Here is a 13,897-nt window from a genome sequence, read left to right as displayed (position 1 = left end):
AACAAATGAGGATTAAAATGGGCTAAAACTGGCTAACAATGGTGGACAAAAGGGTAAGGCTATTTGGGTAAGTGAGCTCAAATGAAATCAAGGCATCAATTATATAAATGCATTCATACACAAAGTAATAGACATAAAGAATTAAACAAATCAAAGATTATAATCATAGAGAGGGAATAATACACACAAGAATGAAAATGGTGGTTAAAATGGTGTAACCACACGATTAGGCTCAAAAATTTACAAGCTTATGTGTTCTTAGCTCAAAAACATGTTCCACAATATATAATTCAAGCAAGTTCAATAATTTTTTTTTTACTCAAATCAATTGGGGTGCCCTATAGATAAATTTCTTGAAAAATTTCATTATTTTAACTAAGCTTATTATATATATGCAAACCAAAATAATGCAACTAAGAATTCTAAAAGACCTAGTAATAGAAGAAGAAGAAAAAAAATAAAATGTGAAAGTATTTGGATTAGAAATTTTCACCCAAAAAAATCAGTTGATTGGTCGGACGACCTCCCCACACTTAAAAGTTTGCACCGTCCTCGATGCACATAAGATCAAGCTGGGTAGAAGGAGTCGTCATCACCCTACCTTCAACTGGTGGGTCCTCAGCTGCTGCGTGTTCTTTCTTCCGCTTCCCTTTTTGCTTATGGTAAATCATCCTGAAAGATATAAAATAGAATGGTAAGACACGTAAATTCAAAAGTAAGGAAGCATAGATTGTTGGAATCAGGTGATGATCACTAAAATGAAATGAGTGAATTAGTGTGTGACATTGATGAAAACAAGTGTGTGAATTCTAAGTTGCATGCGGGATAGAGTTCACACACTAGCATTGAAAGCTATGTCACAACTTACTCAAAAGAAGTATGCACTCCACTTATTCTAGTGTGCTTGAGATACTTCAAAGGACACTTGTTGGTTAAGACGAACAAACAAGTAGCAAAGAAGCATAAAAGTATTCGAGCAATAATAAAACAATTGTGAAACGGATAAGGAATGGACATAGATTGATGTGCAAGGAAACTTAATGAACAAGATGAAATATGAAACTTACACATCAATCAATGACACACTTTGAATTTTGTTTGCAATACCTAATTGACATAAAAGATGGAACATGGGTGCTATCTAACTTAAGAAAATAGAGAAATAGAGGTGAAAATCAATCACATAGCAAGCATGGTCCACAAAGCTTGAAAAGCTAAAAAATATGTCATTAGGTAAGCTTACGATCCAATTTCACAATTCTAAATTTCAATGCATGAACTAAGCAACGTAAATAAAAATCAATCATAAACAAGCATCACCTAACAAAAAATGCATCGATGCCTCATCATGGTGAAATGATTTAAATCACATGGTGGCCAAAACATGTAAAATTCAAAAGATTTATAACGCTTTGAAGGTAATGTTGTAAGTACTTGGTATGCACAAAATTAAGCATGAAGAATTCAATACCAAGCAACAAATTACAACCTCAATAAAGGAATCCAACAATGAATAACTTCAGCATCAACAAAACAGCAAATCAAATCAATAATCCAACACTTATCACCTAAAATAGAAAATTGTACTACCTAACTAACTAACTAATTAACTAATTAACTAACTAACTAAATGAGATGATGGTGGATGGTAAATAGTGGTGGTGGATGATGGTTGAAAGAAGGAAAGAGGAGAAGAGAAGAGGAAAGAAGAAAAGAAATTGAGAGAAGAGAAGAAAAGGAGAGTATGTAAAACAGGGGTTGGTCACGCATATGCGTGAAATGGGAAAATGGGAAGCGGGAGCGACGCATACACGGGACAGGGGAAAATAGAAGGTGATGCGTACGCATGGAAAGAAATTGTGCTAGATGCACAGTTTCCGCACACTACGTGCACAACTCTCTGTTTGGACCGTGCGATGGCATAGTCTACGCACGATCCTGGTACGTTCAAATTCTGGGGGTCACGCGTATGCGTGGGTTAAGCATACGTGTGAGGGGACTTTTTTTTTAACTCAAAGATAAACAAGATTTTCTACACGCTATTTACACCTTCAAAACCAACCAAATTTCAAAATTAACAAAATTCCTAACTTCTAAAACCTATTCAAACATGCAACTAAGCAATTCAAACCAAAAATGCAATGCCAAACAAGATGCAATTCAAAACCACTAACCTACAACTTAAGGCATAAATCTAACCAAAAAACTAACACCTAAGGCAATATATACAAGAGTAAAAGAAAGAAAGTACCTAACAATGGTAACTCAATTCATTCATAAATTATATACACAAGAGAATGGAAAAAGGTTACCATGGTGGGGTGTCTCCCACCTAGCACTTTTATTTAAAGTCCTTAAGTTGGACATTCTGGGAAGCTCTTTGTCATGGTGGCTTGTGCTTATACTCATCCTTGAACTTCCACCAATGCTTGGATTCCAAAATGCTCCAAGATTCTCAATTGATTGCACCAAGCCTTGATGGAGTCCTTCACAAGATATGAGCTCCCAAAGTTGGTATTCATGTTGTAATTCGGGATCCTATATCTTATTTTCACACCCGTCTTCAAGTTAATCATCATAATTCTCTCCGGGTGTCAAGCATATAGAATTCTTATATATAAGTATCCAAACATCCTCCTAGACCCATTAAATTTAGCAACCCTCCAACCATTGGATTTAAACTTTGATGATTTAACCATGATGAACCTACAATGGTGCTTCCAACCACTAACCATCTCTATTTTACTCTTCAACACACAAATATTCCTAAGTTGACCATCTGTCTCAAGCAAACCATATTCAAGCGGGATAATAAAGCTTAGTGACAAGAATTTTACCCACTCAAATATAAGGGGTGATGGTAACTTAGGAGGAGATGTCTCCAAAAGTCTTGACAAAGCAATTTTTACTCCCGTTCGTCTTCTTTGAAGGGCTTCCACCACTTGACAAAATTCTTCAATTTCTACCTCTTGCCAAACTTCCTCAAGTTCACATTCTTCTTCACCAACTTCTTCTAACTCTTCCTCAAGTTCACATTACTTCTAAATTCAATGGGGGAAGGCTCAACAAGATCATCAAGCTAAGGGGGTTGGTAAGTATGGACAAAAAAATCATTAATGATGAAATTCACTTCTTGATCAACTCTCCTCAATTCTCCAACCACTTCTTCAATACCAATGATCTCAACTACCTCCTCTTGTTGGACTTCTTGCCTCAACCCTTTTTCTTCTCTTCAAAGCTCCAAGTTCTCTTTCTCATTATGCTCCTCAATTAATCCTCCACATTCAACAATGGGTGTGTCTTGGATGCTTGAGCACAATGATGCCAAATGGCTCACTGCTTCAGCTATAGTAGCCATCTTTTGGAGGTCTTCTTCTCACCTTTGGAGAATGGAAAGAATCTCTCTTTGTTCTTGCATTAAAGGTTGGAGAACTTCATCCAATGAAGGCGGTGGTGAAAGAGAGGGTTCATTGTTTTGGAGAAAGGTCTCATAGTTGGAAGGTGGTTCATATTGGTGAGAGTCTTGAGGTGGTGTATATGAAATTTGTGGTTCTTGGGAGTATTGGTGTTAGAATGGTGGTAGCTCTAAATATGGTTCATATGGTTGTTGGTATGGTGGGTATGGTTTAGGGTCATATGAAGGTGAATAGTGGTATGAAGCTTGTGAGTAAGGTTGCTAACAATGTTGAGGAGTTGATTAATAATTGTGTACATTATGGGGTGGATTGTTACCATAAGATACCGGAAGAGGTTGTTACCATGAAGGTTGAATATAAGCATGTGGCTCCTCCCTAACTTGATTTCCATTCCTATAATGTGATCCTTCGTTGAAGCTTTCATTCCCTACAACATAATTGTAACCAAACTCATAGCCAAAGGAATGAGAATTCATATTAAAATAGAAAATAAAAACAAAAACTATTAAGAAACAATGAGACAAAATCCTAACTACTAACTTAAACATGCAAAGAAACAAAGAGACAAAATCCAAACTACTAACTTAAACAAGCAAACAAACAAAGCAAACTATTCACAATATTAACATATGTACAATAACCAACAATAAGCACACATTGCAATTTCCCGGCAACAGCGCTAAAAACTTGATGTAGGGTAAATCGTCAGTTCAGAATTTCTTCTCAATAAAAGAATCACTTCGTTGCAAGTATAGTTCCAAACCGACAACTAGCTCTCAATCAAAGTTTAATTTTAGTTGTCACAAGTACAACCCAATAAAAAAATAACTGAGAGTATTACTCACGGGTCGTTCTCCCAAGGAATTACAATCGAGTGCTTAATTATTGGTTATGAGATCAAGTGGGTTGATGATAAAGAAGCAAAAAATTAAATGGCAAGAAATTTAAATGACAATAAAGCAAATCAAACAACTAAAGATAACAAATACTAAAGAGGCATTCATGGCAAGAATTGAGAATCAAGGTTTTCTATCCTAGTCATTAATCATAACACAATAATTACCAAGAGTTAAGCCTATTACGTTATCTCCCTATTGAGAGAAAGTCAAATAAACCTAGTCAATCCGAATCCATAAGTAGCATCAATGGAAACAATATCAACTAACAACTTTAGATCACCAACAAAAATTGGGTATTAATGACTCAAGGTTACCAAGTTTCTCTTTCCAAGCCAAGAATGCTCAAAATCTACTCTAAAACTAAGCCAAGCATTTTATCAAACACTTGGTGTGCATAAAAAGAAAAGCATAATAAATTGCAATAATAATGAAATCTACTACTACCAAATACAAGAAAATAACAACAATAACTCAAACAAACGTCAAAGAAACATAAAACATCAAATTGCATTAAATGAAATTAAAAGTAACAAAAGTTCATGAACATAAAAAGTGACCAAAATGAGAAATTAACAAGAGAACTAAGAGAATTAAACTACTAGAGCATGAAAATGTAAAGAGAACTACACTAAAACAAGATTAAAATATGAAATTAAAGAGAAAATTAAACTAAGAACCCTAATTCTAGAGAGAAGATAGAGCTTCTCTCTCTAGAAAACTACCCTAAAACATGTTTCTACACTACACTAATTTCTTCCCCCTTGTTCCTTCTTGAATTTGGCCTCAAATACTTCAGAATTGAGTTAGATTTGGGCCTCAATGAGCTCAGAAATCGCCCCCACTGTGTTTCTTTAATGAGGTCACGTGCTACTTGTCACGCGTACGTGGGATGTCATGTGTACGCGTGGCCTGGCGAATTCCTTCCTCACGTGTACGCGTGAGGAACGCGTACGTGTGGCCTTGCATTCACCAAATCCTTATTTCTTCATGAATTCTCCACTTTGCATGCTTTTTCTTCACTTCTTCAATCCAATCTTTGCCTTCTAAGCCTGAAAGCACTTAACAAATACATCAAGATATTGAATGAAATTAAAGTAAATTAAATTTAGCAAATTAAGAGCTCAAAAAACATGTTATTAATCTTAAGCACAATTTAAGAGAAATTCACAAAACCATGCTATTTTATTGAATAAATATGGGATAAGTTGATAAAATTCAGCAAATTCAACACAAGATAAACCCTAAAATTGGGGTTTGTCACATATCATTTTGAAGCTCCAGATGTTAGTTTTCTTACGCCACTAGAATCGCCTCATTTAGACATCTGTATCTCAAGTTATCATCAATTTAGTGTGAAGAGGTCAGGATTGGGCATGTAGATGGCGTGGCACATGAGGCTCGTGTGTGGCACACTGGCTTTTTATGCTGTTTTTATGAGCTCAAAGGTGAGGGCCGTTCGTGGCCCAAACTGAACATCCACTATAGACATATGAATATTATTTTCAAACTCTAGATGTTTGATTTCTAATGCCACTAGAACTTCCTCGTTTGGATCTCTATAGCTTAAGTTATGCTCGTTGGAGTACGAAGATATCAGGATTGACAGCATCTACAAATTCTCTTTGCACTTTGTTGTGGCTTGTCTTCAATTTTTGGTTCCCTAGGAGGGTGTTTCCTTTTGCATGCCACATTCCTTGGTTCTCCCAGGGGCTTCTTTGGTTGTCCTTCTCTTCCTTTGTTCTTATCTAAAATCTTTCATAACTTCTTAAACATATCATATCTCAAAGAAACTCCAAGAAACATTGATTAAAGTACAAAAATCTCAATTATAATAAGAAAATCACTAATTTTATTCAAAAAATAATAAAGAAAATAACTAAAGATGCTCATGCATCACAATACTAAACTTAAGATCTTGCTTGTCCCTAAGCAAGAAAAGAACTATGCACAAATGATTCTTTTAATTGAAGTAGGTTGAAGAATTGTTCCATGAAGTTTCGGTGAGTGAAGTGATCAAGTGACAGTGAGGTAAACTCGGAATTGTATGCTCATGTATGGATTTCAGTCCAGTACTTGCTACACCTACAATTGAAAGTCTTAGAACTTAGAAATTCCATTCGGATAATATTATAGAGGTCTCTTAATGAGTTTTCACCTTGAAGATAGCTTTTTCCTTTCTTTTTCTTTTGTGATAATTCTTTTCTTTCCTCAGCTCTACTTATTTTCTTTTTTTAGCTCTTTTTTGGGGGTTGATGCACCACTATTTCGTGGTACATTTTATGCTTAATTTGAGTGGATTTCATCCATTATTCTCACATTTATTCTCCTTAATTTGTGCTTAAGTGTGAAAATATGCTTTTTAGGCCTTTAATTTGCTAATTTTAATTCACCTTTGATTCCACTAGATGCCTTGATGTGTTTGTTAGTGAATTCAGATTGAAAAGGCTAGGAATGAAGAGAAAAGCATGCAAAGTGGAGAAATCATGGAAAATCAAGGATTTGTGATGCACTCAACGATGCACACGCGTGAATTTGAGTTTGCATGGCGACGCGTACGCGTACATGACGCGTACGCGCGGACAGAAAAAATGCAAAGCAACGCATACGCGTGACCCACGCGTATGCGTCGATGCTCACACATGACCTCATTAAAGTGAAAACGCTGGGGGCAATTTCTGGGCTGCCCAGGCCCAAATCCAACTTATTTTCTGAGCCTATTACATGCAGAATTGAATAAGAGTCAAAGGGGGGAATCACATAATGGAGTTTACATCATGCTTTAGTTAGTTTCTAGAGAGAGAAGCTCTCTCTTCTCTCTAGAATTAGGTTTGATGTAGATTAGGATTTCTTAGATCTAGGTTTAATTCATGCTTTGATTTACTTTTCCTTTCTAATTTCTTGTTCCTCTACCTTTGCTTTCTCTACTTTTGTACTTTACTTCTTGTAATTGTTTACTTTTTTGTTGATGCACTCTTATTTCTTCTATTTTTCTTCTAATGCAATTTATGTTTGATGTTCCTTTATTGTTGATTTGCTCTATTGTTGTTAATTCCTTGCTTTGAGTAGTTGTAGATCTACTTTTTTTTCAATTTTATCTTGCTTTCCTTTTATGCCTTCCAAGTGTTTGATTAAATGCTTGGAAGGATGTTAGAGTAGATTTTTGTGTTCTTGGCTTGGGATAGTAACTTATGTGAAATTGAGTTGCTAATGTCCAAGTCTTGATAATTGGTGTCCATTGACTCTAGCTTTCCCTAAATTAATTAGTGAGAAAGTTAGGACTTATGGATTAGGATTGGTGTAGCTCATTTGACTTTTCTCCACTCGTTAGAGGATGACTTAATGGGATTGATCCTTACAATTATCATGTTGTGGTTAGTGACAAGGATAAAGATCCTTGACCATCATTCCTTGCCAAGACCTTTTTATCATTTGAGTTTCTTTTACTTCCTTGCCATTTATCTTTCATGTTCCTTATTCAAAATCCCAAAATACTTGTCCCATAACCAATAACAAGAACACTTCCCTGCAATTCCTTTGAGAGACGACACGAGGTTTGAATACTTCGGTTATTTTTATTGGGTTTGTTACTTGTGATAACCAAATTTTTGCATGAGAGGATTATTTGTTGGTTTAGAAACTATACTTACAATGAGATTTCATTTGTGAAATTCTATACCACCAATTTTCTCTTCATCAAAATGGTGCCGTTGCCGGGGAATTGCAAATGTGTGCCTTGTTATTAGTTATTGTATATATGTGAATATTGTGAATATGTTTGCCTTTGTTAGTTCTTGCTAGTCTTAGGATTTGGTTTTCTTTGTTTCTTATTAGATTTTGTTTTCATTTGCTTTTGCTATTATGAATTTCCATCCTTTTGGCTATGAGTTTGGTTACAACTATGTTGTAGGAAATGAGGATTACAATGAGAATACGCATCAAGGATGGAACAATCAAAGGTGGGAGGAGTCTCAAGCATATCCTCAACCTTCTTGGTAACAACCTCCTTTGGTCTCATATAGGTATAACTCCAATCCTAATGCATATCAATCTAATGGATGTGGTCATCCCTGTTGTACGTGTCAACAACCACCACCACATGCCTATGAGCCTCATCCTCAACATAGTCCCCAACCATACTCACAAGCCCCTTTTCACCAAATACCTTTCTATGACCCTCATCCATTATATGACCAATCACCTTTACCTCATCCTTGTGACCATTATGTTAGAAAATCCATAGAGCCACCACAATTCCAACATCATTACTTTCAAGGACCACACATTTCATACACACCACCTCAATACCCTTACCAAGAAGAATCACCTTCCTATTATGAACCATTTCTCCAAAACAATGAACCCTCCTATCCACCCTAAGCCCCAATGGATGATTCTCTCACTTTGCTACTCCAAGAATAAAGAGAAATGCAAAGGGAGGCACTATAATTCATGGCCACCTTGGATGAAGTGGTAAACCGATTAGCCTCCCAATGCTTGAACACTCAAGGGACTCCCATGGCCACATGTAGAGAATCAATTGAAGAGCCTAGCATGAAGGAGAGATTGAAAACTCCAGTGGAAGAGGAGAAATGTTGTTTTGTGTTAGAACAATTGGAGAAACCTATGATCATTGAAGAAAAGGAAGAAGTGGTTGAAGACTTAGGAGATGCGGAACCTCCATGGGAATCTAGAATCATAGAAAACCCCTCCAAGAAGATTGACTTTGATGTTGAGGAGGAGAGTGCACAACCTCCAAGGCATATTCCATATGAAGAATTGGATGGGATAGAGCAAGAATTGAGTTCCCGTGGCATTGAAGATCAAGCATCAAATCTTAGTGGTGAAGAATCCTTTGAACTTGAAGAACCTTCTCCCAGTAAACTCGAAAGTGTTGTGGAGGTAGACTTCTCTCATCTTCCCAATGATGGTTTTAGTAAGGGAGAAGAGTTAGATGAAATTGATGAACAAAGGATTAAAATCAAGAGATCTTGTGAGGAGGTGGAGGTCCTTAGAAAAAGAAGGACGGGAGTTGAATGCGCTTTGTCAAGATCTTTGGAAGCTTCTTTACCTAGGTTGTCATCTTCTCCTACACTTGAGTGAGTTAAAGTCATCTCTATTAGCTTTATTATCCCACTTGAGTATGGCTTGTTTGAAACGGATGGTCAACTTAGGAAACTTTGTGGGATGAAGCGTAAAAGAAGAATGTTTCATGGTTGGCGTTACAAATCAAGGCTCATTTTGGTTGATACATCAAAGATGAAATACAAAGGTTGGACTAGTGCTAAATTGGATGGGTCTAGAAGGAGAATTTGGCTTTTTATTGAGAATTCCAAGAGTATGGCACCCAAATGGAATAATGATGATCAATTTGAATACGGGTGTCAAAAAAAAAGTGTGGGATCCCAGATCGCACAAGGAGAATCAAATTTGGGAGCCCTTGGCTTGTGAAGAACTCCATCAAGGCTTGATGGCATTAATTTTGAAGAATGGAGCTCATTGGAGACTCAAGCATTGGTGGATGTTCAAGGATAGCTTCAAGCACAAGCCACCTTGATAAGGAGCTCCCCATAAGTCCAACTTAAGGACAATAAATAAAAGTGCTAGGTGGGAGACACCCCACCATGGTAAAATCTTTTCATTTTTTCTTTTGTAAATATTGGTAAAATTAGTTTAATTTCATATTTCATTGAGTTAGTTGAGTTTAGATGGTAGTTTAGTATGTTGAATAAGGTTTTATGGTGTTTTGGTAGCTGTTTAGAGGTTTGGAATGCTTGGTTTGGTGCAAGAACTTGAAAAAATTTTGAAAAACAGAGAACCAACACACGCGTACGCGTGCCCCACGCGTACGTGTGACCCCAAGATTTTCGACCATCCACGCGCACGCGTCACCCACGCATACGCGTGGATACCAAATTTCTACCTCCCAGCCAAAAACCTGAGAGTTGTGCCTGAAGTGTGCTGGACTTGTGCCTTTGGCACAAGCCAACCCATGCGTACACGTCACCTCACGCGTGCTCGTCGCTCCTCTCTGAATAAGCCATCACTTGGCTTTGACCATTAATGTTCTTTCTCAATGAAGCTTTTTAAGATAAGTTTTTAATCAACACTCCCGAATTAGTTGATTCAAGGTATTGGGTGATGAAGCACCCCTCAGATTTACATGCTCAAGCCTCTGTCCTTGACACAGCAACACCACAAGCACTTAACTAGGAAACTCTTTGAGTTTTGTTTCTTTTTAACCTTTCTAGCCACTAGTGCTCAGAACCTTGAGATCATCCATAATACTTTCCTAAACTTCATTTCATGTATTAGAGCTCTCCATGCAGCTTTTCACAAATATGTAACCTCATTACACAATCATACTATCAGAGTCCTACTTTTCTTAATTAATCCAACTTACCCTAAAATAAAAAGAAATCTTCAAGTTATTGGAAAGAATTTTCTTAGAAGTCCTTTGTTACATGTTTAAGAATTTTGAGAACAAGTGAATTTAAAAACTAAAGTGAAATAAAGAAAAATGAATCATGATTATCAACCAAGGACAAAAACAAAAATGAGGAATTAAAGCTCAAAGATAGTGTTACCTCCCTTTTGTTCTTCGAACGTAGTCTCTTACACCAAACTTAGAATGATTGCTTGTTCTCAAGAAACAAAGAGAAATAGAGGTGTTGAATGATCATGATTATCTCAAAAATTTTTGTAAGTAATGCATGTGCTTATTCAGATAAAATAACTAAATAAAAAACAAAATAAAAGAATATCGATGATTGAGTTTGTAACACCCTAACTTTTAGCACGTCATGATCGTACCAAAAGTGAGGCGTTACTAAGCTGTTTTCCTTATTTACTATTTATCTGTTTAATATTGAGCCTTTACGTCGATATCGCGTTTCTGTTTTTAAGAAAATTCCAGAAAATAGATTTTAGTAATTAAAATTACATAACAAAAGATCTTCAAATAATAATAATCACATAATTATTAATTATAATAGATGCTATACAATTAAATTCAATGTAAAACTCAAATACAATACCTATTCCTCTGGATAAAATAAAAATCTTGAAGCAACAAGGGTGAGGAAACTCTATAAAAACAACAGGAATCACAAGTAAATCTACTAGTCGTCTGCATTTTCTTATTGAATCTCTGAACCTATGTCACTGAAAGGGTAGAAGATTTGGGGTGAGAACAAACCACACGTTCTCATTAGGGATTGGGAATGCCGTAAAAGTAATGAATTCAATGCAAATAATTAACTTACTCAGTAAAACTATTTTGTTAAACCTTTGGAAATACTTTTATCTCTACTTCAGATAAATAATTACTTTTCTTTAAACTTCTTAACTCAAAACAGATTTTAATCACAAAATTAGTCATATTTCAACCACAACATCTCATAATCAACCACGGCCCTAGGCCCAAGCAACTCAATCAACTACTAATTCATCACAATCCAACCAATTTTCAGCCACAAACACAAGTAAGAAGGTTCAAACATAATCAAGCAGTTATATCAAGTAGAACAATTAGCAATTAAATGTAACTATTCACATAGGCAAACCAATTATAATATGCACACCCAAATAATGTCATATAAATGCATATGATGCATGCCTGTCCCTAATGCAGGCCATGAGCTCATGTGTCGGTTGCCTACCCGCTCCCGACATTACCCGGGCACGAGTCCCAGATATGGCTTTCCAGATGCATACAGTGTGCTTATAAGTCGTACGGCTAGGCCGCATACAGTGTGACTTTCCAAATCAATAAGCGTACATCTGGAAAACAGTTCTCAGTGTGTGGGCGTCCCCACTTTACATTTGGCACTAAGGCCCAAACAATATCACATCTGCTCTCCTGTGGCAGACATTTCATTAATTTAATATATTTCTTTAATCTTTGTTCTCTGCTCTCCTGTGGTAGAGATCCTTTTAGTTAATATATTCTTTAAATCCTTGTTCCCTGCTCTCCTGTGGCAGAGATTTCTTTTCTTAAAAAACCGAGCTCAAAACAACACTTAAAACAAAATCTCTCCTTACAAAATTGGATTTAAAACATGATATTTTTCTTTAATAAATCGAGTTTTTTTAAAAAAAAAAATAGAACACACATTTTCTCAACTAAATAAATCTCAAATAATTTAATTTTCTAAAACCAAATCTTTTAAAATAACTTTTAAAATAAAACCTCAGATTTTATAAAATTTTGGCAGCACTTTCCCTAAAACTCGGGCTTAGCCACCCTTTTCAGGTCCCAACTGAACCATTTTCAACCTCTTTTCAATCAAGAAATCAAATACATATTCATCAAATTCAGTCACAACCACAACTCAAATTCATTATTCAGTCATTCTAAACAATCTTAAATTATTTACAAATACCAACTAGACTTCCATGGCATTCATAGTTTAAAACAGTTAATTTCAAAATAAAATCCCCTACCTTCGTACGGAACCAAAATCCTCGAAAGCTCTGGAAAAGCTTTCTGATTGAGCTGCTGAAGAAGAAAGCGTCAGAAATCGTCTGTACTTCCTAGAACTCCAGTTAGCCGAACTCAAGGAGAAGAGGAGCTACACCACCGTCAACTTTTACCAGACAAAAATGACACCAACACGTAGAGGAGAAAGATACGAATACTTTCATCGGATTAGATTTTTTATTGGAGTTACGGATCACAAGAAATTAGAGTCGGAAACTCACGGTTTCCATGAAAGCATCACATTCTCTCTCGGCCTTTCTTTTTCTTTTCTTTGGGTTTATGTTCAGTGTTGAGTGAAAGAAAATGAAGATAGTTAAGGCTAATGGTTACTTGTGGATATAAAAATTCATTAGGTGTCAAGTTACACATATATATATTCATGCACCTAGTCCACGTTTCCTTCTTCTTCTTTTTCTTTTTCCTTTTCCTTTTGGTTTTCGGTAAAGTAAAGAAAAGGAAATGGAATTATATGATGACTAAGGTGCATGTGTCCTTATATATATGCAGGCATATAAATATCTACTTATAACTTTTTTTCTCTTTTAAACTTTAATAATAATAATAATAATAATAATAATAATAATAATAATAATAATCAATTTTATTTTTGTTTTATCAAATTATTTTTTGATAAATAATTTAAATTTAATAAAATAAATAATAATTAAATTAAATTTCAATAATCATAAAATTTTATTTAATTATTTTTGTTAAAAATAATTTTTTTAAAAATTACATCTCAATATAATATAATAATTTATAAATAAACAATTATTTGAATTTTAAAAATTTGGGGTCTTACAGAATTCCCTCCCAATAAACGTCTTTTAACGTCATTAGTTTGACAGTTGGTTCTTGTTAAGTTAGAGGTTGATCATGGTGCTTCAAACTCTCTCCTCTCACTATGAATTTTCTGCCCTTGTCTTTATCTATGATTGTAATGTGCTCATGAGAGAGAATTTTGATCACTGTGAGGGTCCTGACGACCATGTGTTGCATTCTCCTAAGGTGGATGAGATAGTAAGACCCTTTGTCTTGGTTAAAAATCTCTTGTGGGGATTCTCTTATTTTTTTCATCCTTTGGTATTCTTCAGAGTCTTCTC

At 35.5% G+C, this 13,897-nt stretch overlaps 1 long non-coding RNA gene across 1 annotated transcript; it reads right to left on the bottom strand.

Moving 5' to 3' along the window:
• Window positions 1–4,802: 4,802 nt before the first annotated feature.
• LOC140179842 (uncharacterized) lies at window positions 4,803–13,112 on the bottom strand. Its single transcript, XR_011873669.1, has 2 exons — window positions 12,758–13,112; window positions 4,803–5,364 (listed from the first exon to the last, which is right to left on the bottom strand). It is a non-coding gene; the product is annotated as an uncharacterized lncRNA (long non-coding RNA).
• Between the last annotated feature and the right edge of the window lie 785 nt (window positions 13,113–13,897).

Source organism: Arachis hypogaea, chromosome 16, assembly GCF_003086295.3.
Source record: "Arachis hypogaea cultivar Tifrunner chromosome 16, arahy.Tifrunner.gnm2.J5K5, whole genome shotgun sequence".
NCBI classification, from domain to species: domain Eukaryota; kingdom Viridiplantae; phylum Streptophyta; class Magnoliopsida; order Fabales; family Fabaceae; genus Arachis; species Arachis hypogaea.
Note: the sequence above shows the minus strand (reverse complement) of the source record. Positions and strands in the feature narration are given on the sequence as shown.